The 24,001-nt window shown below is 41.9% G+C and overlaps 1 protein-coding gene across 1 annotated transcript in view; it reads right to left on the minus strand.

Moving 5' to 3' along the window:
- The window catches only part of LOC121435121, a 90,078-nt gene that overhangs the window by 65,024 nt on the left and 1,053 nt on the right, over positions 1–24,001 (minus strand). The window contains exons 2-5 of the mRNA XM_041634213.1: positions 20,051–20,854; positions 18,878–19,037; positions 17,548–17,690; positions 11,573–11,781 (exon numbers count right to left, since the gene is read on the minus strand). The gene's annotated coding sequence lies outside the window, so the exon portion shown is untranslated. The remainder of the gene's footprint in view (positions 1–11,572; positions 11,782–17,547; positions 17,691–18,877; positions 19,038–20,050; positions 20,855–24,001) is intronic.

Raw genomic sequence — 24,001 nt, forward strand, 5'->3', positions numbered from 1 at the left:
CACTGGGTTACATCCCAGGTCTAAACTCATCTTCTACAACAATTACAGGGCAGGCTGGATAAGGGTAGTCAGCTGTCAATTTGTTCATCCCAACACTGGTTGAGAGAATGCTTTCAAGACAGGAAGTATTTAGTTATCTGGGAGATAAAAAAGAAGTCCACAGTCTACTCTATGAAATAAGGGTAGTTTAGACTGAGGAAGGCTGACAAGAAATTGCCATCTACCTACACAAATGCCAGTAGAAGAAGCCAGGATAATACCCATCTGGCAGCATTTACCAAAGCAGCCACTCTGCTGAGGACACACAAGTGAGTAAGCTATAGCTGTCCCAAGATCCAACAAGGTATTAAAACAGACAAAGAGACCCAATAAATATAGTAATAACTTAGCAGTGTGGCCTAACCCAAGTCTTGCATAGTTATCAGTGTATCTATAGATGATGGCTCTTTCTGTGTCAGGGTCATCTCAGAAATAGGAGTTGACCTATGGCAGAGAGTAGCCAAAGCCTCTACTATAATTCTTTGCCTGCTGAGTTTGTAAATGCCTGAGGTTGTCAGTTCCTGTCTGGGGACCCACAGGCTTGCTTCCTTCCACATTTGAACTCTCTGATTGACTTCCAGTCTCAGAAATTGGATCTGCTCCCAGGAGTTCTACAATCATGAAACAGTCACCTAGAAGAAACCTCTCCTCAATATACTCTGACATCTCCAATGGCAAGGGGCAGAATCAACTGTTCATCACATGCGCACAAATGTACAATAAGAAAAACATCCATTCACATAAAATAAAAAATAAATAAATCTAAAAATAAAAAAAGTACATCAAATGCATGGGCAAGGACAACAGCATCTAGACAAACGCTGCTGCCCTAAGTGACTTGGAAGGTCATTATCTACGTTGTGTGCTTATCATTGGTGATGGATACATATGAATACTGATTTCCTCATAAAGTGTGTATCCAGGGAGCAAGCCAGGCTATCCACAACCAAGACACCAATAACCTGTGTAGCTCTGACTGACTGGGAAGTCTCTATGCAGCTGATGCTGCCTGGAACATGTAGGGATCCATGTCTGTTTGTGAGTTCTGGGGTTACAGCAGAGTAGCACAATTCCAGAAAAAACAAACTGCTCTTAAGTGTGAAAAAATTTGAAATCACTTTATATTTTATTAATAAACACCACATTTTTCTCAAATGAAGCTTTTAATGGGCAATCAGTGAATGATACCCTTAGCAAATTATGAAAAACAAGAGCAAATAAAATCAAAATAACAAAAGTAAAACCTAAACAACCAAAATAAAAACCTAAACAAAATGACAAACAAAAATTGAGCTGGCAGGATTCTCTCACTGCAGATTGAGCAGCACAGACCTAGAGCCTGCGGCTGACCTTGGACAGGTGGAAGCAACACAGTCACTGATTGTTACAACCTTTTCAAGATGAGAAGAGCCATGCCTCTTTGGGGTTTTATACTATATGTCATGTTCTCGCCAAGATCAACGATTAACATGTTACAGGCTTTGTCTCAAAGACTGTTGAATTCACCTGAGTCATGTCCACTAAAGTGGCCTAGATGGTCCATCAGGACAAGCATTGGTTACACTCGTGGACTCCTTCTGGAGGTCCACAAGCTCTGGATTTGCTTCAGTTCTTTTCTGAAGCCCTCCCCTGTGCATCCTTAGCTAGAGTGGTGTCCCAAACTCCTTCATTTGCAGAAACATCTTAAGTATACCTGGGCCAAGGCTTTTCCTCATCTGCAATCATTTCATTCCTAAGGATATAAACATTCTGAAACTTCATCTTCCTAATGCACACTGATACTGTTGTACCATACAGATTCTAGCAGTCTGAGTCTCCCTGGTGCTTTGTCCTGAACCTCACAGCTCTTTCATTTTCCTTAGGCATCCTGCACATAGCCATGCATGTTTATATCCAGTGTAACTTCCTCAGCTCTGAACTGGCTGAATCTTGTGTAGCTGCATCTGTGCCCGTGAGTTCGGGGTTCTAGGAGTTTGACACCACACCTGACTAAAGAAGCTGGACTTAAGTGTGAAAAGCTGTAATTGCTTTTTTATTCATGGACATAGATTTTTTTTTCTCAAAAGGGGCTTTAAATGGGCAGTCAATATAAACAGTGAAAAACCTTAGCAAATTGGGAAAAGCAAGAAAAAGAACAAATTAAATCAATATAACAACAAAACAAAACCCTAAACCAAAAACCAAAGAAAATGAACATAAGTCGCATTCTCTCTCTGCAGATTGAACAGCACAGAGCAACAACATATGCTTTGCCTTGGAGACCTAAGAGGAAGACAGTCACCAATTGTAACAGAATTTTCAAAATGAAAACAGCCACTCATCTTTGGGGCTTTATATGTCATGTTCTCCCCAAGGGTGAGAAGGCATTTTCCTCCTTGTGAGTTCCCAGTCACGAAGGGGTGCCTGTTTATGAAGAGGCCTAGATCCTAGGGTAAAAATAAGATGTTTTCAAGATGTCTATGGGTTCCTTTGGCTTCCTCAGTTCCTACAACAGTGTTGTCAAGGGGGAAAAGGAGTCAAGACCCAGAAGCAGCCATGCTGGATCACTGGCTAGACATAATCAAGGCCTATTACACAAAGGAAACCAAATTTGAAGAACAAAATGCATTCCCAAAATTGAGTAGCTTCTGGAAATGGGGATAAACTGGTGGTTATTACACTAGCAGCTCCTTCTGAAAGTGGCCCTCAGTCTGGGCTGTAGCCTGATCAAGCCCAACCTGAAGATTCTTGGACCTGGGAGTGATGTGTAGGAGGTTCTACTGTCTATATGTTGCTTTCATTGGTTGAATAAAGAAACTGCCTTGGCCTTTAGATAGGGCAGCACTTAGATTTCATGCAAAAGAAAACTGTATGCTGGGAGAAAGATGGAAGGCAGGGAGACCTGCCATGGAGCCTCCAGGTCAGACATGCTGAATCTTTCCTAGTAAGCCACAACCTCGTTGAGAACACAGATGATTAGAAATGGGTTGCATCAAGATGTGAGAGGTAGCCAATAAGAGGCTAGAATTAATGTGCTAGGCAGTAATTTAATTAATACAATTTTGGCATGGTTACTTCAGGGGTTAAGCTAGCTGGGCGGTGGCTCACGACCCACTCCTCCTTCAACACAGTGGCTGCCCAATGTGGCCAATGAACATCACGTAAAACCTGAGAGGTCTTTAAAAAAATTCTAGACACACAGAAAAAAAACAGACTTACACATAGCTTTTTGCTCTTTGCTGGCAACATGCCAAAGAGTGATTTTCTGGATTCAGATGTAGGAAAAAAAAGCTACACAGTTTTAATACGCTGGCTTTCTGGGCTATGCTCCTAGCGCAACCTCTGTCTCTTGCGAAAGACAGAGATTTTGGATGGGGTTTTGTGAGTAAAGTGCTATGGCTTGCTTGATGGCAATGTGGACTGCTATGTGCCTGGAACTGTGTGTGACTCAGAGGCGGCTCCACTATGCTGAACTGGGCTGATCTCAGGCAGGAACTATCATAATTATCATAATAACAGCATGGTTCAAGTTAAGACTGGGCAGGAAACAGGTGGTACCTTATTACCCCTATATGGCACAACTGAGTTTTTAAGTAGTGCTTCGCATTTTAGTAAGTACTCCTGGATAGTTAAGAATTACAGATTCACAGTAGGACAGATTCAGACATAAGAGACCTCTAAATGGGTCACACCGTTGAATAAAGGTACGTATTAGGCTTAAAAAAGAAAAGAAATAAATAGTATATAGTCATAAAATAATGCTTTTAGAAAAAGGGTAAAGTCTTTGAAGAGACAGAGTAAAGACATAAAGAAAAACAAGCCACATAAAAATGTAAAATTCACAGAGAGTCTAGATTATCTATATTATTTTGCTTTCTTTAAATGTTTTGACTGTGAAGGAGCTAAATACAGAGAGACATTTCATTGTGTGGTCTGCTAAGCTAAACCAGCATATATGTTTTAAAGATATTATGACTTCCAAAATTTTGGTCTAGGGATATGATGCTTTGGAAAAACGGTTCTTTTGTTTTCACAGTGGATGAGACCTGTGGATTGCTTCTAGACCAATATGGTATGATAGACCACACCCTCCTGAAAGGTTGCTGTGAACACCCTCAAAAAATTACTTCAGTCAACTTCAGACTGAGATAAACCTAGCGCACAGGATATACCATAGAAGACCAGATTAACAGTTCCCCCATACAGCACAAAGCAGTTTGGAGAGAAATAGCTGTACCCATATACCCAGATATTGTTTAGAACAGTTTGTTTACATTTAAAGGAAGATATGATATAGATATGAATAATTTGCTTTGGTACAGATCTTGGTTTAATGAGAGAAATTTAAGGTCAATTTTGTTGTATGTATATGTATTTTTGATCTTGATTAGGGTATTGTGATTGTGTAGTTCATTTAAAAATGTAATGTACAATTAGGAAGTATAGGTTGTTAATGGATAATCTTCAATAATAGTCAAGCTTGTAGTCATGTTAGATTTTCTGGATATAGAGATGTATTTCAGTTAGATATGCATTCTTCATATCTTTCAAAGATTACAGAATATGGCATTAAAATGTTTTAAAAAAACTTAGGGCTTTTCATGAAAATAAGACACATCTGCTCCTGGCAGCACCAAGCTACTTTCTGAGGAAGACGGGCATCAAAAAGGCTCCTTATGGAGTTTGCTTGCAATGTGGGCAAGAAACTGCTTGTGCCTGGACTGTTGCATAAACTGGACATGAAGAACCGATATAGAGAGAGGACTGTTAAACTTGCCTAAAGTTGAGATGGTCCTTCGGGGTTTCTGCTTCATGATAGTCTGCAAGACATTCTGCAGGATACAAAAGAAAGTGACTGAACTGTCTTTGAAATTTCCTGCTTCATGGAAAAGTCTGATGGATATTATGCACCTAAAGGCCGAAGATGGATGTTCCAATGACACAGAAAATCAACAATCTGCTATTTACAAGAAACACACCTCAACCACAAAGACAGACATCTACTCAGAGTAAAGGGCTGGGAAGAGGTTTATCAAGCAAATGGACTTAAGAAACAAGCAGGTGTGGCCATACTAATTTCTAACAAAGTTGACTTCAAACTTAAATCAATCAGAAGAGATGGAGAGGGACATTTTATACTCATAACAGGAACAATTCATCAGGATGAAGTCTCAATGCTGAATATCTATGCCCCTAATATAAAAGCACCCACGTACGTAAAAGAAACATTACTAAAACTCAAGGCAGCCATCAAACCGCACACACTAATAGTAGGAGACTTCAACACTCCTCTCTCACCAATGGACAGGTCAATCAGACAGAAACCTAACAGAGAAATTAGAGAATTAATGGAGGTAATGAATCAATTGGACTTAACATACATTTATAGAGTATTCCACCCAAATAGGAAAGAATATACCTTCTTCTCTGCAGCTCATGGAACCTTCTTGAAAATTGACCACATACTCGGTAACAAAGCAAACTTCCACAGTTACAAAAAATATTAGTAACCACCTGTGTCTTATCAGATCACCATGGATTAAAGTTAGAATTCAACAACATTGCTACCCCAAGAAAGCCTACAAACTCATGGAAACTGAACAGTAAAGTACTGAACCATACCTGGATTAAGGAAGAAATAAAGAAAGAAATTAAAGTCTTCCTGGAATTCAAAGAAAATAAAGATACAACCTACTCAAACTTATGGGACACTATGAAAGCAGTCCTAAGAGGAAAGTGCCCACTTAAAGAAAACAGAGAAAGCACACATTGGAGACTTAACAGCCCACCTGAAAGCTCTAGAAAAAAAAGAAGCAGACTCACCTAGGAGTAGTAGAAGACTGGAAATAATCAAACTGAGGGCTGAAATCAACAAAATAGAAACACAGAAAACAATCCAAAGAATCAATGAAACAAAAAGCTGGTTCCTGGAAAAAATCAACAAGATTGATAAACTCCTATAGAAACTAATCAAACGGCAGAGAGAGAATATGCAAATAAATAAGATCAGAAATGAAAAGGGGGACATAACCACAGACACAGAGGAAATTCAGAGAATCATTAGATCTTACTACAAAAGCCTGTATGCCACAAAATTGGAAAATGTAAAAGAAATGGACACTTTTTAAGATAAATACCATATACCAAAGTTAAATCAGGACCAGGTGAACAATCTAAATAGACCTGTTAGTCACGTAGAATTAGAAGCTGTTATCAAAAACCTCCCTACCAATAAAAGCCCAGGACCAGATGGTTTCAATGCAGAATTTACCGGAACTCCAAGAAGACCTGATACCTATACTCCTTAATGTATTTCACAATATAGAAACAGAAGAGTCATTGCCAAATTCCTTTGATGAAGCTACAGTCACTCTGATAACAAAACCACACAAAGACTCAACCAAGAAAGAGAATTACGGTCCAATCTCACTCATGAACATCTACGCAAAAGTCCTCAACAAAATACTGGCAAACCGAATCCAAGAACACATTAGAAAAATTATCCATTATGATCAAGTAGGCTTCATCCCAGAGAGGTAGGGCTGGTTCAATATACAAAAATCTATCAATGTAATGCATCATATAAATAAACTGAAAGAAAAAAAACCATATGATCCTTTCATTAGATGCTGAAAAAGCATTCGACAAAATTCAACACCCCTTTATGATAAAGGTCTTGGAGAGATTAGGGATACAAAGGTCATACCTAAAAATAATAAAAGCTATTTACAGCAAGCCGACAGCTAACATCAAATTAAACGGAGAGAAACTCAAAGCCATCCCGCTTAACTCAGGAACACGACAAGGCTGTTCACTCTCTCCATACCTCTTCAATATAGTTCTTGAAGTTCTAGCAATAGCAATAAGACAACAAAAGGGAATTAAGGAGATTTGAATTGGAAAGGAAGAAGTTAAACTTTGATTATTTGCAGATGATATGATAGTGTACATAAGCGACCCCAAAAACTCCACCAAAGAACTCTTACAGCTGATAAACACCTTTAGTAATGTGGCAGGATACAAGATCAACTCCAAAAAATCAGTTGCCCTCTTATACACAAAGGATATGGAAGCAGAGAGGGAAATCAGAGAAACTTCACCATTCACGATAGCCACAAACAGCATAAAATATCTTGGGGTAAATCTAACCAAGGAAGTGAAAGATCTATTTGACAAGAACTTTAAGGCATTGGAGAAAGAAATTGAAGAGGATACCAGAAAATGGAAGGATCTCCCTTGCTCTTGGATTGGGAGGATCAACATAGTAAAAATGGCAATTCTACCAAAGGCAATTTATAGATTGAATACAATGCCCATCAAGGTCCCATCAAAGTTCTTCACTGATCTTGAGAGGACAATAATCAACTTTATATGGAAAAACAAACAACCCAGGATAGCCAAAACAATCTTATACAATAAAGGAACTTCTGGAGGCATTACCATCCCTGACTTCAAACTCTATTACAGAGTTACAGTAATGAAAACACCTTGGTATTGGCATAAAAACAGAGAAGTCGACCAATGGAATCGTATAGAAGACCCTGATTTTAACCCACAAACCTATGAACACCTCATATTCGATAAAGGAGCTAAAAGTATACAATGGAAGAAAGAAAGCATCTTCAACAAATCGTGCTGGCACACCTGGATGTCAACCTGTAGAAGAATGAAAATATACCCATCATACACAAAACTCAAGTCAAAATGGATCAAAGACCTCAATATCAGTCCGAATACACTGAGCCTGATAGAAGAGAAAGTGGGAAGGACCCTACAACAGATGGGCACAGTAGATCGCTTCCTATGTATAAGTCCAGCGGCACAGACATTAAGGGCAACATTGAATAAATGGGACCTACTAAAACTGAGAAGCTTCTGTAAAGCAAAGGGCACTGTCACTATGACAAAAAGGCAACCTACTGACTGAAAGAAGATCTTCACCAACCCTGCAACAGACAAAGGTCTGATCTCCAAAATATATAAAGAACTCAAGAAACTAGACTTTAAAACTCTAATTAACCCAATTAAAAATGGGGCACTGAACTGAACAGAGAATTCTCAACAGAAGAAGTTCAAATCGCCAAAAGACACTTAAGGTCATGCTCAACCTCCTTAGCAATCAGGGAAATGCAAATAAAAGCAACATTGAGATATCATCTTACACCTGTCAGAATGGCTAAAATAAAAAACACCAATGATAGCCTTTGCTGGAGAGGTTGTGGAGGAAGAGTTACACTCATCCATTGCTGGTGGGAATGCAAACTTGTGTAACCACTTTGGAAATCAGTGTGGCAGTTTCTCAGGAAAATCGGGATCAACCTATCCCTTACCCAGCAATACCACTCTTGGGAATATACCCAAGAGATGCCCTATCATATGACAAAAGCATTTGTTCAACTATGGTCATAGCAGTATTATTTGTAATAGCCATAACCTGGATACAACCTAGATGCCCTTCAATGGAAGAATGGATGAAGAAAGTGTGGAATATATACACATTAGAGTACTACGCTGCGGTAAAAAACAATGACTTCTCGAATTTTGCATGCAAATGGATGGAAATAGAAAACACTATCCTGAGTGAGGTAACCCAGACCCAAAAAGATGAACATGGGATGTACTCAGTCATAATTGGTTTCTAGCCATAAATAAAGGTCACGGAGTCTATAATTGGTGATACTAAAGAAGGTAAATAAGATGGTGAACCCAAAGAAAAACATATAGTTATCCTCCTGGCTATGGGAAGTAGAGAAAATTGCCTGGGAAAAAATTGGGATCTTGGGGGTGGGGGGGATGGGGGTAAGGGGAGATGGGGAGAGAAAAGTGAGAAGGGGAGGATGGGGGAAACTTGGGGAAACAGGATGATTGTGATAAAGGAAGGTTGGATAGGGGAGCAGGGAAGCACAAATCTTAGTTAAGGGAGCCACGTTAGGGTTGGCAAGAGACTTAAACCTAGAGTGGCTCTCAGGAGCCCAAGGCGATGTCCCCAGTTAGTTCCTTGGGCAGCTGAGGATAGGGAACCTGAAATGACCTTATCCTATAGCAATACTGACGAATATCTTGCATATCACCATAGCACCTTCATCTGGCGATGGATGGAGATAGAGACAGAGACCCACACTGGAGCACCGGACTGAGCTCCCAAGGTCCCAATGAGGAGCAGAAGGAGGGAGAACATGAGCAAGGAAGTCAGGACCACGAGGGGTGCACCCACCCACTGAGACAGTGGGGCTGAGCTATTGGGAGTTCACCAAGGCCAGCTGGACTGGGACTGAAAAAGCATGGGATAAAACCGGACTCTCTGAACATGGCGAACAATGAGGGATGATAGAAGCCAAGGACAATGGCACTGGGTTTTGATCCTACTTCATGGTCTGGCTGTGGGAGCCTAGCCAGTTTGGATGTTCACCTTCCTAGACATGGACGGAGCCGGGAGGACCTTGGACTTTCCACAGGGCAGGGAACCCTGACTGCTCTTTGGACTGGAGAGGGAGGGGGAGAGGAGGCGGGTAGGGGGAGAAGGTTGGGAGGAGGGGGAGGGCAATGGGAGGCTGGGAGGAGGCAGAAAGGTTTTTTTTCTCTTTTTCTCAATAAAAAATTAAGAACCAATAGAGAGAGAGAGGACTGTTAAACTTGCCTAAAGTTGAGATGGTCCTTCGGGGTTTCTGCTTCATGAAAGAGTCTATAAGATATTCTGCAGATATAAAAGAAAGTGACTGAACTGTCTTTGAAATTTCCCGCTTCATAGAAAAGTCTGATGGATACTATACACCTCAAGGCCAAAGATGGATGTTCCAATGATACAGAAAAACTTTGGGTGACATTCCACGAAGCGAGATGTTTCTGTCATTTCCAGAGTTTTAGAAGTTGCTTACTTCTTGTTTACTTAAGTAATATTATATCCTTCTGGAGTCTTTGATGGAGTTGAAGAATAGATAGTTATAGTTATCGTTTTTCTTTGTTTTATAAAAGATAAAATAGATCTAAATATTGTAATTGTAATTCATGCTTGATAACTGTTTTGTCATATGTAATTTTACTATGTTAAAAAGAAAGCCTTTCTTTTTTGTTTAAACAGAGAAAGGGGAAATGGTATAGGAGGTTCTTCTGTCTATGTTTTGCTTTCATTGGTTGAATAAAGAAGCTGCTTTGGCCTGTGGATAGGGCAGCCTTAGATAGGCAGGCCAAAGAGAACTGAATGCTGGGAAAAAAAAGGCAGGGAGGGAGAGCTGCCATGGAGCCTCCAGGTCAGACATGCTAAATCTTTCCAGGTAAGCCATGACCTCGTGGTGAACGCAGATTAATAGAAATGGGTTAGATCAAGATGTTAGAGTTAGCCAATAAGAGGCTAAAAATAATGGGCCAGGCAGTAATTTAATTAATACATATATGTGTGGTTATTTTGGGGGTTAAGCTAGCTAGGTGGTGGGAGATGAAAGCAATTAGAACACACGTGAGAAGACATGGCATTTCAACTGTCTAGCTATCACCTTCCACCACCGTACGTGGCCTGAACAATCAACATTGGTCTTTGAAGTGATATCATTCTTTTTATCCTCAAAGGAAAAGGATCACATAGTAGCTAGGCCTAGCATTTTTTCAGTCCTAAATATGTCATATTTTAAACACTGTATAGTGGTCTTTCTACTTGAATGAATAGGACATTCTCCTAAAGTTCAGAAAAATCATTTTGTAAATAGCAACAGGTTATTAATACCACGTCCAAGAGTATATGAGCAATACAATTGTTATTGATGATGAGTTACTGATCAACTATATCATTTTATTGATAGCCATAATAAAGCCTTGCCATCTAGGAAGCTAAACAAGGTCATGAGGCTAGCTGAGTTCTCATGTCCAGGAAACAACTGAACATGAACATCATGCAGGATAGAGACTCTCATGCTAGAGCAGCATTTCCTGAGATGTGTGCCTGATAACCCTGGTCCTGCCAGGGATCTGGAACCAAGCAGAAATTTACGATTTCCTTAGGACTAGAGCTGGTAACCTCCATCCTGGCTCTCTTTCGGAATCTGTAACAGCATACTCTGAGAAGGTTCTGGTCTTACCTGCAGCTGAGGCATCTGCCTGTGTCATCCTGGAAAGTTCTTAACCTATTCTATTCAGAGAACACTTTGCACAGGAAATGGGTAATATTGCAGAAAACAAAGTTCAAAGGTAGAATTCTCGTCTCCACAAGGGATGTTCCTAAATAAAAGTGTTATTTCAGCCAGGTGTGGTGGTACATACATTTCAATTCCATTACTTTGGAGCTGAAGCAGGCAGATCACTGCCAGTTCAAGAAACTTCTGCTCAGAACATAGAGAGTTCAGAAGGGAGGAAGGGAGACTCAATTCTGGAGACACACTGAGTATCAAATATATTGTTTTCTGGACAGAATTTCTTGTTGATTGGACCAGGACAATTCTCATAGGTATTTTTTCCCTGTTTCTAGTTGGAAACCATACATGTGAGCAGAAGACTATAAAAGACAGAGATCCCAGGTAAAAGGGACCCTCTGGGCTCTACTTCCTCCCCAATTCTGGGTTCCTACCTCAGCTGGGAGAATTCAAAGTGATGCTGTAGCTTTTCTGCCAAGTCCTTTTCCTGCATGGGCATTTCCTTCTGCCTCCACAGCAACTGAAGACTTTCCTCCAATCTCTTGAGCTCCAGTTCATTAGAAGACTGTGTTGTTAGTGGAGGGTCACAGACCATCATACATCTCTAGGCACATACGAAAGATCCAAATAGCTTGCTGGCCAGCTAGGTAGACAAAACAGTAAAAGCACCCAGGAGAGTTAGAAACCCAGATTCAATTTAGAGACTGATCAGAAACAGAGTAGTCTCCTTTAGCCAATCGCACACATGCATGACACACAAGATCACCTAAATACTTATACTACTACTACTATCACCATGCAACACACAATCACACACACACATACACACAAAGGGAGAGAGAGAGAGAGAGAGAGAGAGAGAGAGAGAGATATGGAGGTAGGAAAGGAGGAAAAAAGAAAGATAATAGAAAGAAATATCATGGCAGAAGAGGACATCTAATGTGGGATTCCCCTCTGTATGCTTTTAATATATTTTATTGCCATTGGTTAATAAAGAAGATGTTTTCTGTCAATAGCTTAACAGTGCAAAGCCAGGCTTGATGAGCTATATACAGAAAGGAGGTGGGTGGAGTCAAGGAAAAGATATTTAGATGTCCCCAGAACAGACATACCAGAACCTTACTTACCAGAAAGCTACATCACCATGGCAATTCTGAGATTAATAGAAATAGGTTAATTTAAGATTTAACCAAAAATACACTTATGCTATTGGCCAAATAGTATTGCAAATAATATAGTTTCTGTGTGATTAATTCAAGTCTGGGCAGTCTGAAAATGAACAAGCAGCCTCCAACAACAGACTGCTGTGCCAATGTGGGGCTGATTACATCCTTGTAAAACCTGAGAAGCTTGAAAATGAATTCTAGACACAAAGGAAAAGAGATAAGAATGGCTTCTTGGTAGCTGGCATTTTTTGGATGGGCTGTGTTTGTTGGAGGGGAGTGAGAGCACTGTGATTCCTTTATAAGAGGTTTTCTTTATTTGGTAGTAGCAAAAATACTGGGGTTTCTGAAAGGAGGCTTCCTGGTGTGTGTTGTCAGCATGATCTCTGGCCCTTTCAGGAGGCCAAGCACTTGAACAGGGTTTGTGAGCAGTGTGCTGCAAGTTATTTGGTGGCTACATGGGCCAACAGGTTACTAGAGTTGAGGCTGTGAGCATGGCTCCCACCCGGTAGTCTCGGATGCACTGAATGGATCTCTGCCATTTGGATTAGGTGGAGCCAAAAGGCAAAGCAGCCTTAGGGCTAGACACACCACTTTGCATTTTAAGAAAAGGATTACATATACACAATAAAGACAAATTCAGATGAAAATGAACTCTAAATGGGTCACAGTGTTGGAATAAAAAATATATTCAGTTACAAAAGGAAATAAATGGTTATAAAAAGCTTTTAAGGAGATAGACTACAGAGAGTCATAGATAAAAGGAGTAATAAAAATAAGCCACATAAAGATAGAATATACACAGAGATTTTGGATTATGTATATTACTGTGTTTTCTCTGAATTTTTGACTGTGAATGAGCTAACTACACAGAGCTATTTCATTGTACAGACTGCTAAGGTAAACCAACATATATATTTTAAAGGTATCTTGACTTCAAACTTGGGTCTCAAGATTTGTTGTCTTGGAAAAGAGATTCTTTTGTTTCCACAGAGGATGAGAACTTGTGGATTCTTTCCAGACTAATGTGGTTTGGTGGACCAAGATCCCCCAAAAAGTTACTGTGAACACCCTTCAAAATTACTTCACCCAACAAAAAGCAGGAAGTAGTGGAGAGAACTACATCCAAATTCCCTAAATGATTGTTTATAAAGGTGTTTACATTTATAGGGGGATACTCTACAGAGACGGGTACTTTGCATTGGTATAGATCTTTGTTCAATGATACAAATTTTAGGTCAGTTTTGTTATTTGTACATTTATGCTCTTGATTAAAGTGTTGTGTTTGTGCAGCTCATTTAAAAATGTAGTGTATAATTAAGAAATATAGGCGAATAATAGTCATCTTCAATGATCAAGAATGTCATCATGTTAGTTAGGCTATCTAGATATATAGAGATATATTTCAGTTAGATAGATAATCTTCAAACCTTTCAAAGACTAACAGAATATGGCATTTAAAATGTTTTAAAAACTTAAAACTTTTCATGACACATCTGCTCTTGGCAGCACCAATCTACTTTAAGAGGATGATGGACATCAAAGAGTCTCCTCATGGAGTTTGTTAATCATGAGGGCAAGAAACTGCTCTTGCCTGAATTGCCTGACTGGACTTGCAGAACCCAAAGAAAAATGACTACTGAAGTTGTCTGAAGAATGTAAGATGGTCTTTCTGGGTGCCTGTGTCATGAACAAGTCTGCCAGACATTCTGCAGGATACAGAAGACCGTGACTGACAAACTACCAATATACGTGGAACTGTCTTGGAAATTTCCTGCTTCATGGAAAAGTCTACCAGATACTATGTGCCTGTGGTCTGAAAATGGTATGCCTCAAAGTTACAGAAGAAATTTTCATGACTGTCCAGGCAACGAGATGTCTCTGTCAATTCTGGAATTTCAGAAGTTGCTTACAATGCACTTCCTGCTTACTTATGTAATATATCCTTCTGAACTCTTTGATGTCTTTGAAGGAATTGAAGAATAAGTAGTTACAATTATAGTGTTCATTAGTTATAATAAAAGAGAAAGTAGATATAAATATTGTAACTATAAGTCTTGAAAACTGTTTTGTTGTATGCAATCTTGCTATGTTAAAGTTAAAACCTTCCTTTTTAATTGAACAGAAATGGGGAGGTAATGTGGGATTCCCTTCTGTATGCTGTTAATCTGTTTTATTGCCATTGGTTAACAAAGAAGCTATTTTCGCTGAATGGCTTAACAGAGTAAAGCCCAGCAGAAAGAGAGAAAGAGAGAGAATAGGCAGAGGCAGAGAAAAATCATGTAGCCCCCCACAGGAGTCAAATGCACTGGCAACTTGCTGGTAAGCCAAAGCCATGTGGTGATACACAAATTAATAGAAATGGGATAATTAAGATATAAAAGTTAGTCAGAAATATACTTAAGCTATTGGCCAAACAGTATTGCAAATAATATAGATTCTGTGTGGCTGTTTTGAGTCAGGGCAGTTGGGAAATGAACAAGCAGCCTCCAACAACACACATTTTCAGTTCAGACTAACCACACCCAACCTTTCAAAAGAATCTCACAACTCACACATAATTCCCTGGGGAGAAATACTATTGTTAAAAATATGATATTCCTTGCAATCTTGTGCAACCACTGTAGAAGTCAGTGTTTCGGTTTCTCAGGAAATTCGGGATCAACTTACCCCTGGACCCAGCAATACCACTCTTGGGAATATACCCAAGAGATGCCCTATCATATGACAAAAGCATTTGTTCAACTATGTTCATAGCAGTATTATTTGTAATAGCCAGAACCTGGAAACAACCTAGATGCCCTTCAGTGGAAGAATGGATGAAGAAAGTATGGAATATATACACGCTAGAGTACTACGCTGCAGTAAAAAACAATGACTTCTCGAATTTTGCATGCAAATGGATGGAAATAGAAAACACTATCCTGAGTGAGGTGTCCCAGACCCAAAAAGATGAATATGGGATGTACTCACTCATAATTGGTTTCTAGCCATAAATAAGGACCACGGAGTCTACAATAGGTGAACCTAAAGAAGCTAAGTAAGAAGGTGAACACAAGGAAAAACATATAGTTGTCCTCTTGGCTAAGGGAAGTAGACCAAATTTCCGGGGAGAAAATGGGATCTTGGGGGGGGGTGGGATGGGGGTAAGGGGAGATGGGGAGAGAAAAGGTAGAAGGGAAGGAGGGGGGACCTGGGAAACAGGAGAATTGGGATAAAGGAAAGGTGGATAGGGGAGCACGGAACCACAATTCTTAGTTAAGGGAGCCACTTTAGGGTGGGCAAGAGACTTGACCCTAGAGGGGCTCCCTAGTGCCCAAGATGAGGTTCCCAGTTAGTTCCTTGGGCAGCTGAGGATTGGGAACCTGAAATGACCCTATCCTAGAGCAATACTGACGAATATCTTGCATATCATCATAGAATCTTCATCTGGTGATGGATAGAGATAGAGACAGAGACCTACACAGGAGCACTGGACTGAGCTCCCAAGGTCCCAAGGAGGAGCAGAAGGAGGGAGAACATGAGCAAAGAATTCGGGACCACGAGGCGTGCATCCACCCACTGAGACAGTGGAGCTGATCTACAGGGAGCTCACCAAGGCCAGCTGGACTGTGACCGAAAAAGCATGGGATAAAACCGGACTCTCTGAACATGGCGAACAATGAGGGCTGATGAGACACCAAGGACAATGGCAGGGGGTTTTGATCCTACTTAATGTGCTGGCGTTGTGGGAGCCTAGCCAGTTTGGATGTTCACCTTCCTAGATATGGACGGAGGGGGGTGGACCTAGGACTTAACACAGGGCAGGGAACCCGGACTGCTCTGTGGACTGGAGAGGGAGGGGGAGAGGAGTGGGGGGAGGGGGAGAAGGGTAGGAGGAGAGGGAGAAGGGTGCGAGGAGGGGGAGAAGGGTGGGAGGAGGGGATGGGAAATGGGAGGCTGGGAGGAGGTGGAAACTTATTTTTTGTTTATGTTTTTTTTCTTCTTTTCGCAATTAAAAAAAAGAATTAATAAAAGTCAGTGTAATACAATTGGGAAAATAGTAAAAAAAAAAAATATGATAATCTTGACCAGACTGTGTTGAACTAGTTAGAAAATTCTCCTCCTAAAGCCCAAGTCTCACCCCATCCACCACCAGCTTGTCAAAAGCCCACAGCAGATCATCCAATAACCCCAGACTATATACAGCTGGATGGCAGAACTGTCCAGCACCACTCACAGAAAAGAGGCTGACAAACTGCTATTCAATTTCTATTACTGTAAACCAAGAGCTGGGCAATGGGAAGAGAAAATATTGGGATGCAGGAAGAAAGGAGAGGGCCGCATGTCAACCACATCCATGACTGCGAGAAGCACTCATTTGGCATGTGCATGGGGATTTCCTCCTTGCAAACTGCTGCCCATGTGTGATCTCACAAGAGCCCTGCTGAGTGAATGAGCCCCAGGACCAGGAACTCACTTACTCAAAGCTCTGTGCACAGAATGCTACCTATCATAATGACATGTGGGTGTATTATATGTTATTGACCCATCTCCTTCACTGGACTGCAACTCCAAACAGAGACTCAGGGATGGCTTGCCAATAATTCAGTTTCTCAAGAGAGGCTAACGCCCCAGAAGTACTTGTGCATGAACACTGAAATGAACACCCCAGGTAGCATGAGGTGGGTGGCTGGATGGGAACATGGATAAGTAAGGTGATGGGTGAAAGCACAGGTGGTTAAATAAGTAGAGAGGCAGTCAAATGGGCAAAAGGTGCCCAACTTTACCCTGATTTATTTGTCTGCACCTACATCTTGTTGCTGGGTCTTGAGGCCACTAGTCTCTTCCTCTCGGTCCTCACAGATCACATTCAAGTCCTCCAAGTGGTGCTTCAGTAGGAGGCCAGTCACCTAGTTATCCAGCAGTTTCTTTTTCTCCTGCCTCAGCATGTGCAACTTCTCCAGTTGAGTCAGCTCCCCTAGGAGCCAGCTGTGCAGACTGCTAGAGATGCTCTGCATAGTAAGATCCTGCCAGCATTCTACTGCCACCCCTGCCTCCAGGAACCCCTGCCTCCAGTTAAGAATCTCTTTCACATGTAGGAATATTAGGTCCAAGAGACAAAAGTTCAAGAGATGCATGCTAGAGCTGCTTGCTAAGAAGCGGAAAGGCTAGACCCGGAGTTGCGGACGCTGAATCCAGAGAAAAATGAAGGCAATGATGGCCATTTCACAACTTTTGGGGTCCATGCCAAGATGGGCACTTACTGATAGAAAACTGTCTCCTTGGTCAGCTCACTGAACTTCTCTGAGGTCTCAGTGTAATCAACTTCCAAGGTCCTTAGTTCTGACATGACCTGTACATGCTCCAATTCAGCTTTTCATAGAAAGGATATGGCTTGTGGTAGGGCCTAGAAACAGGAGGAAAGAACCTTGTGAACGGAGGCTTCAAGGATCATGAGAACTCATTTTGTATCCAGGTCTACCACAGTCCAGTGAATGCCACATTCTGCATCCTATGTACAGGGACCTCCTGGTGCTTTTAAACTTGTTATCTTGGCACTAGATCAGCTGGCTTCACAGATGGAGGATGCCATGGTTGCATGTGTTCTCTGAGTATGCTTAGAGACTCAGTGTAGCTCTCTATGTTACCGGGATTTATGCTACACGTCTTGCCACACCAATATTACAATGACATTTTTCCCACTTCGGAACAGCGATTCTAGGTCCCCTGTGACTATTACACAGGATAGTGATATGAACTCCCACAAGGGATGCCTAGGGGTCATGAAGGGGAGTATGTAGGACAAGAGCTATGCTGCTTAAAGTGGGGTTTTCTGATCTCAGCACTAGCAACACCAGGAAATCGGTGCAGGCAAATCATCATGTCCCTTACAGATCCCTGAATCCCAGAGTCTCTATAGACACAAAAACCTGAAAATGCATGTGCGTGCGCGTGCACACAAACAAACAAATAAAATCACAAACACATTAGGGAGAGGAAGCAGAGAGGGGAAAAAAGGAAGACAGACAGAGAGAGTGAGAGAGAGAGAAAGAGAGAGAGAGAGAGAGAGAGAGAACCATGTTTGCATGCTAAAGAAATTATTCACGGAGCATTATTGTCTAAGAGTATGAGACACAAAGCCAGAAAGAAACTGTGATGAGCCCCAGGACTTATAGTTATGCACACAGATGGACAAAGTGGGAACGGGTCTCTCCAGCCTCTACCAGGAGCTTCCAGTACACAATCAGCTTTCAGGCAAGTTCAAAGACTCACACAAACTCACAGCAGCTAGTATCCACCCAAGCCACCACCTGTCAGGTCCTTCCCAAATGCACTCAGGGATCGAGGAAGTGCATAGTACTATATCAATCCCTTAGTTGTGTGACTCAGACCACAGGCTCTGGTTTTCATTTAGAGAAAGAAGACTAGCTAGAGTCACCATCTCCCTCCCCTCAAGCTTCAGGTCTGCCTCTCTTGAGAAGAATTTAAGACATGGGTCACACTGGAGGTCCGGTACTGAGAACCCAAAACCTTAAAGGAAAAAGGTTAGGGTGACATTGCTGAAGGTCCCATGAAGACTGAAACAATGAACACCTATTTTCCATGGTATCTTCACTGATGAAGGTTGGGCGATCTAGCAGCTCATTTCTTTGGCTGGTGATCAGCTGCAGTTCTGTGGTCAGCCTCTCCACTTCCTGCTTCATCTGCTTCTTGGTGAGGAGCACTGGGTGGGATTTTGGCACCATAGCAGCATCTGTGGTTAGACAGAACACAAGTGAAACTGCACAGGACAAGGCATAGAGGACAGACAGACCACCCTGAGGCCCAAACAGAAAGATCAAGTTTGGAACCAAGTGACAAACCAAATTTTTTGGCCCGGTTGAGTTGGACCCTCTGTGAATGTAATCTTTCCCATTACTATGTAGAGATGTGGCTACATAAGAAGCCAGGGATTTTCTCTGCTTCCCTACACATGTTTCAGGTGAAAACAGAGACCACCTCTTCAAGCTTATTCATAGCAGGACAGGATGCAACATGGCCCAGGGCCCTGACTGTGGTTTCAGAAAAAAAAAAATGGAATAACAGAGTGCACAACCTCACAGGTACTGTGAGGAGCCCAGATCTCCTGCCTGGAAGGGTTGTGAAATGAAAAGTCATGCAGGAGCAGAACATGATCAGTAGACTCACTAAGTCACCCCACTGACAGTCCAGAACACGGAAGTTGGCATCAAAGAGTCGATCTCTGCCGTAGTCCCATGCCTCTGAGAGTTGTTTGGCTACGCTAGAGAATTTGCTGCCCCCCTCAACTGCTGATCAGAACCCTAAGTGGGCCACTCTCAGGGAGAGGTGGTCAGAGGAATTCTGCTGTACAGTCTGAGGACACAATGCCTTAGCCAGAAGCACTTTTCTCTCCATGTGACTAGTGTCAGAGAGCCACTGAACCTAAAGGAAGCTGCTGAGTGTGAGGTGCAGTAAGGCATGTCCTAAGGTGGGGACACATTAGTGCCTCCCTGCCTCCTGCTGTTTGTTCTCCTTCTGTCCCCAAACCCCAGTAAATGTAGAAGCTAGATACTCCCACATAACAGTTTTGGCATGGTCAGCTCCTAGATTAGGGAATGGACAAACTAATGTTCTGGAATCCTTGACTTTTAGTAGTTATGATAAACAGGAGAGCCCATTTGCATCTCAGAGTCTCTAGCTCCTCTGCCCCATTACTGGAAGGCCCACCTCCTCCAGGAAACTCAACATCTCCTGCCCAGGACTCACTGTTTCTATCCAGAGCCATTCGTTTGATCTTGTTTACTCTTCTGCAACTCTCTTCTTTCTGGATGATGATCACCATTCTCTCTCCAAAGTAGACTCCTCAGTCTTGACAACATCTCTAATTGTGTACCCTACAGGCACTGAAGGAATGGCCTAAGGGCAGCTGGTATTGCAACATCACTGGTGGCATCATGGGATTCCAGGAGCTTTCCAGGATACAATAGATTGTGCAGAGAAGAAACTGCTGATGTCATGGGGAACAGCCTTTGCCACCGTGTAAATTAGCTTTCCTGAAATGACCAGAAGCCCAGGTTCCCTTTCCAGGAGCCTCTCATGGAACACAGGAGAAGATATTCAGTAATTCTTCATTCTAAAGATAGCATTCCCTTAGCTTGATTGGAAAGCCCATAGTACTTTCTTTTTGAGAAATGAGCTATGCTTTTCAAATAGTGCCCAGAAACTTATTGTTCCTTCCCTAAAATCACTCTATTCATCAATATGAGCAATTAAATATTCCTGAGAAGTCATGTTAGGATAAATGTAAATGAGAAAACATCATGTTCCCAAAGTACAAGTGTTTGAAAACACACACAGATGAACCTTCAGGGCAGGCTACAGTGTAGGATTTGGTATAAGAGTACAGTCATAGAAGCCATAGGCTTAGATGTAGAAAACTGTCCCAGGTGCACTTAGAGAATGCACTCATCAGGCTACTGGCAAAAGTTTGATGATCCATTGGCAGAGGAAAGCTGAAATAGTGGATCCACCATGATGAAAGGCCTCAGGCTGAGTGTGATGCTCTCCACACTGCACGAAAGACACCAAAGCAGGATTAGTAACAGTGCTCTGCCCACCCTAAAGTGGCTCCCTTAACTAAGAATTGTGGTTCCGTGCTCCCCTATCCACCCCTCCTTTATCCCAATTCTCCTGTTTCCCCAAGTCCCCCCTGCTTCACTTCTACCTTTTCTCTCCCCATCTCCCCTTACCCCCATCCCACCCCACCCCCAAGATCCCAATTTTCTCCCCCGCAATTTGGTCTACTTCCCTTAGCCAAGAGGATAACTATATGTTTTTCCTTGGGTTCACCTTCTTACTTAGCTTCTTTAGGTTCACTTATTGTAGACTCCGTGGCCCTTATTTATGGCTAGAAACCAATTATGAACGAGTACATCCCATGTTCATCTTTTTGGGTCTGGGTTACCTCACTCAGGGTAGTGTTTTCTATGTACATCCATTTGCATGCAAAATTCACGAAGTCATTGTTTTTTACCGCAGCGTAGTACTCTAGTGTGTATATATTCCATACTTTCTTCATCCATTCTTCCATTGAAGGGCATCTAGGTTGTTTCCAGGTTCTGGCTATTACAAATAATACTGCTATGAACATAGTTGAACAAATGCTTTTGTCATATGATAGAGCATCTCTTGGGTATATTCCCAGGAGTGGTATTGCTGGATCCAGGGGTAGGTTGATCCCGAATTTCTTGAGGAACCAAAACACTGACTTCCACAGTGGTTGCAAAGATTGCATTCCCACCAGCAATGGATGAGGGTACCCCTTCCTCCACAGCCTCTCCAGCAAAGGTTATCCTTGGTGTTTTTGACTTTAGCCATTCTGACAGGTGTAAGATGATATCTCAAAGTTGTTTTGATTTGCATTTCCCTGATTGCTAAGGAAGTTGAGCACGACCTTAAGTGTCTTTTGGCCATTTGAACTTCTTCTGTTGAGAATTCTCTGTTCAGTTCAGAGAAAGTGGGAAGTACTCTACAACACATGGGCACAGGAGACCACTTCCTACGTTTAACCCCAGCAGCATTGAATGAATGGGACCTCCTGAAACTGAGAAGCTTCTGTAAAGCAAAGGACACTGTCACTAAGACAAAAGGCAACCTACTAACTGGGAGAATATCTTCACCAACCCCGCAACTGACAAAGGTCTGATCTCCTAAATATACAAAGAACTCAAGAAACTAGACTTTAAAACTCTAATTAACCCAATTAAAAATGGGGCACTGAACTGAACACAGAATTCTCAACAGAAGAAGTTCAAAAAGCCAAAAGACACTTAAGGTCATGCTCAACCCCCTTAGTGATCAGGGAAATGCAAATCAAAACAACTTTGAGATACCATCTTACACCTGTCAGAATGTATAAAATAAAAAAACACCAATGATAGCCTTTGCTGGAGAGGTTGTGGAGAAAGGGGTACACTCATCCATTGCTGGTCAGAATGCAAACTTGTGCAACCACTTTGGAAAGCAGTGTGGGGGTTTCTCACCAAATTCGGGATCAACCTACCCAAAGACCCAGTAATACTACACTTAGGAATATACCCAAGAGATACCCTATCATATGACAAAAGCATTTGTTCAACTATGTTCATAGCAGCTTTATTTGTTAAAGCCAGAACCTGGAAACAACCTAGATGCCCTTCAATGGAAGAATAGATGAAGAGAGTGTGGAATATATACATATTAGAGTACTACGCTGTGGTAAAAAACAATGACTTCGTGAATTTTGCATGCAAATGGATGTACATAGAAAACACTACCCTGAGTGAGGTAACCAAGACCCAAAAGGATGAACATGGGATATTCTCACTCATAATTGGTTTCTAGCCATAAATAAAGGACATTGAGCCTATAATTCATGAGCCTAGAGAAGCTAAGTAAGAAGGTGAACCCAAAGAAAAACATATAGTCATCCACCTGGATATGGGAAGTAGACAAGATTGCCGGGCAAAAACTGAGAACTTGGGTGTGGGGTGGGATGGGGGTAAGGGGAAATGGGGTGATAAAAGTGAGAAGGGGAGGATGGGGGAATGTTGGGGGAATGGGATGTTTGCGATAAAGGAAAGGTGGATATGGGAGCAGGGAAGTATATATCTTAATTAAGGGAGCCATCTTAGGGTTGGCACGAGACTTTACTCTAGAGGGGCTTGCAGGTGTCCAGGGTGATGTCCCCAGCTAGTACCTTGGGCAACTGAGGAGAGGGAACTTGAAATGACCCTATCCTATAGCCATACTAATGAATATCTTGCATATCACCATAGAACCTTCATATGGCGATGGATGAAGGTAGAGACAGAGACCCACATTGGAGCACCGGACTGAGCTCCCAATGTCCAAATGAGGAGCAGAAGGAGGGAGAACATGAGCAAAGAAGTCAGGACTGCGAGGGTTGCACCCACCCACTGTGCCAGTGGGGCTGATCTATTGGGAGCTCACCAAGGCTAGCTGGACTGGGACTGAATAAGCATGGGATAAAACCAGGCTCTCTGAGCATGGAGGACAAGGAGGGCTGATGAGAAGCCATGGACAATGGCACTAGGTTTCGATCCTACTGCATGAACTGTCTTTGTGGGAGCCTAGCCTGTTTGGATGCTCACCTTCCTGGACCTGGATGGAGGGGGAAGAACCTGGGACTTCCCACAGGGCAGGGAATCCAGACTGCTCTTCAGACTCGAGAGGGAGGGGGAATGGAGTGGGGGAAGGGGAAGAGGAGTTGGAGGAGGGGGAGCAAAATGGGAGGCGGGGAGGAGGCAGAAATTTTTTTCAAAAAAATAAAAGACTGGAGGGGAAGGGAGGAGAGTGAGTGGAGGAGCATGAGGGGAATGAGAGGAGGGGAGGAAGTGGAAATTTTTGAATGGAAAAATAAAAAAAAAGAAACCAAAATATCATTTGCAGTATTTTTCAAAGAAAACTTTAACTTTAACAGATGCCAAAGAGATGCAACTGAAATGAACATGAAATGACATGACTATTTTGTTTCAATATGAATGACAGGATACTTTAGCTAGATCCTCTTCGGAAATTAAAACAATCAATATCACAGCATAACTCCAGTCAACGGGTGCAGGGGAATGAATGCAACCCAAATTTAAGAAGGCACGTGCTTAATGCAGTCTGTAAATCCCCAAGAAATGAAGGTGTACAAAATGACACCAATTTATA

The sequence above is a fragment of the Microtus oregoni genome, unplaced genomic scaffold (assembly GCF_018167655.1).
Source record: "Microtus oregoni isolate MIOR12 unplaced genomic scaffold, Mior012 000045F_ref0000178, whole genome shotgun sequence".
Lineage (NCBI taxonomy): Eukaryota > Metazoa > Chordata > Mammalia > Rodentia > Cricetidae > Microtus > Microtus oregoni.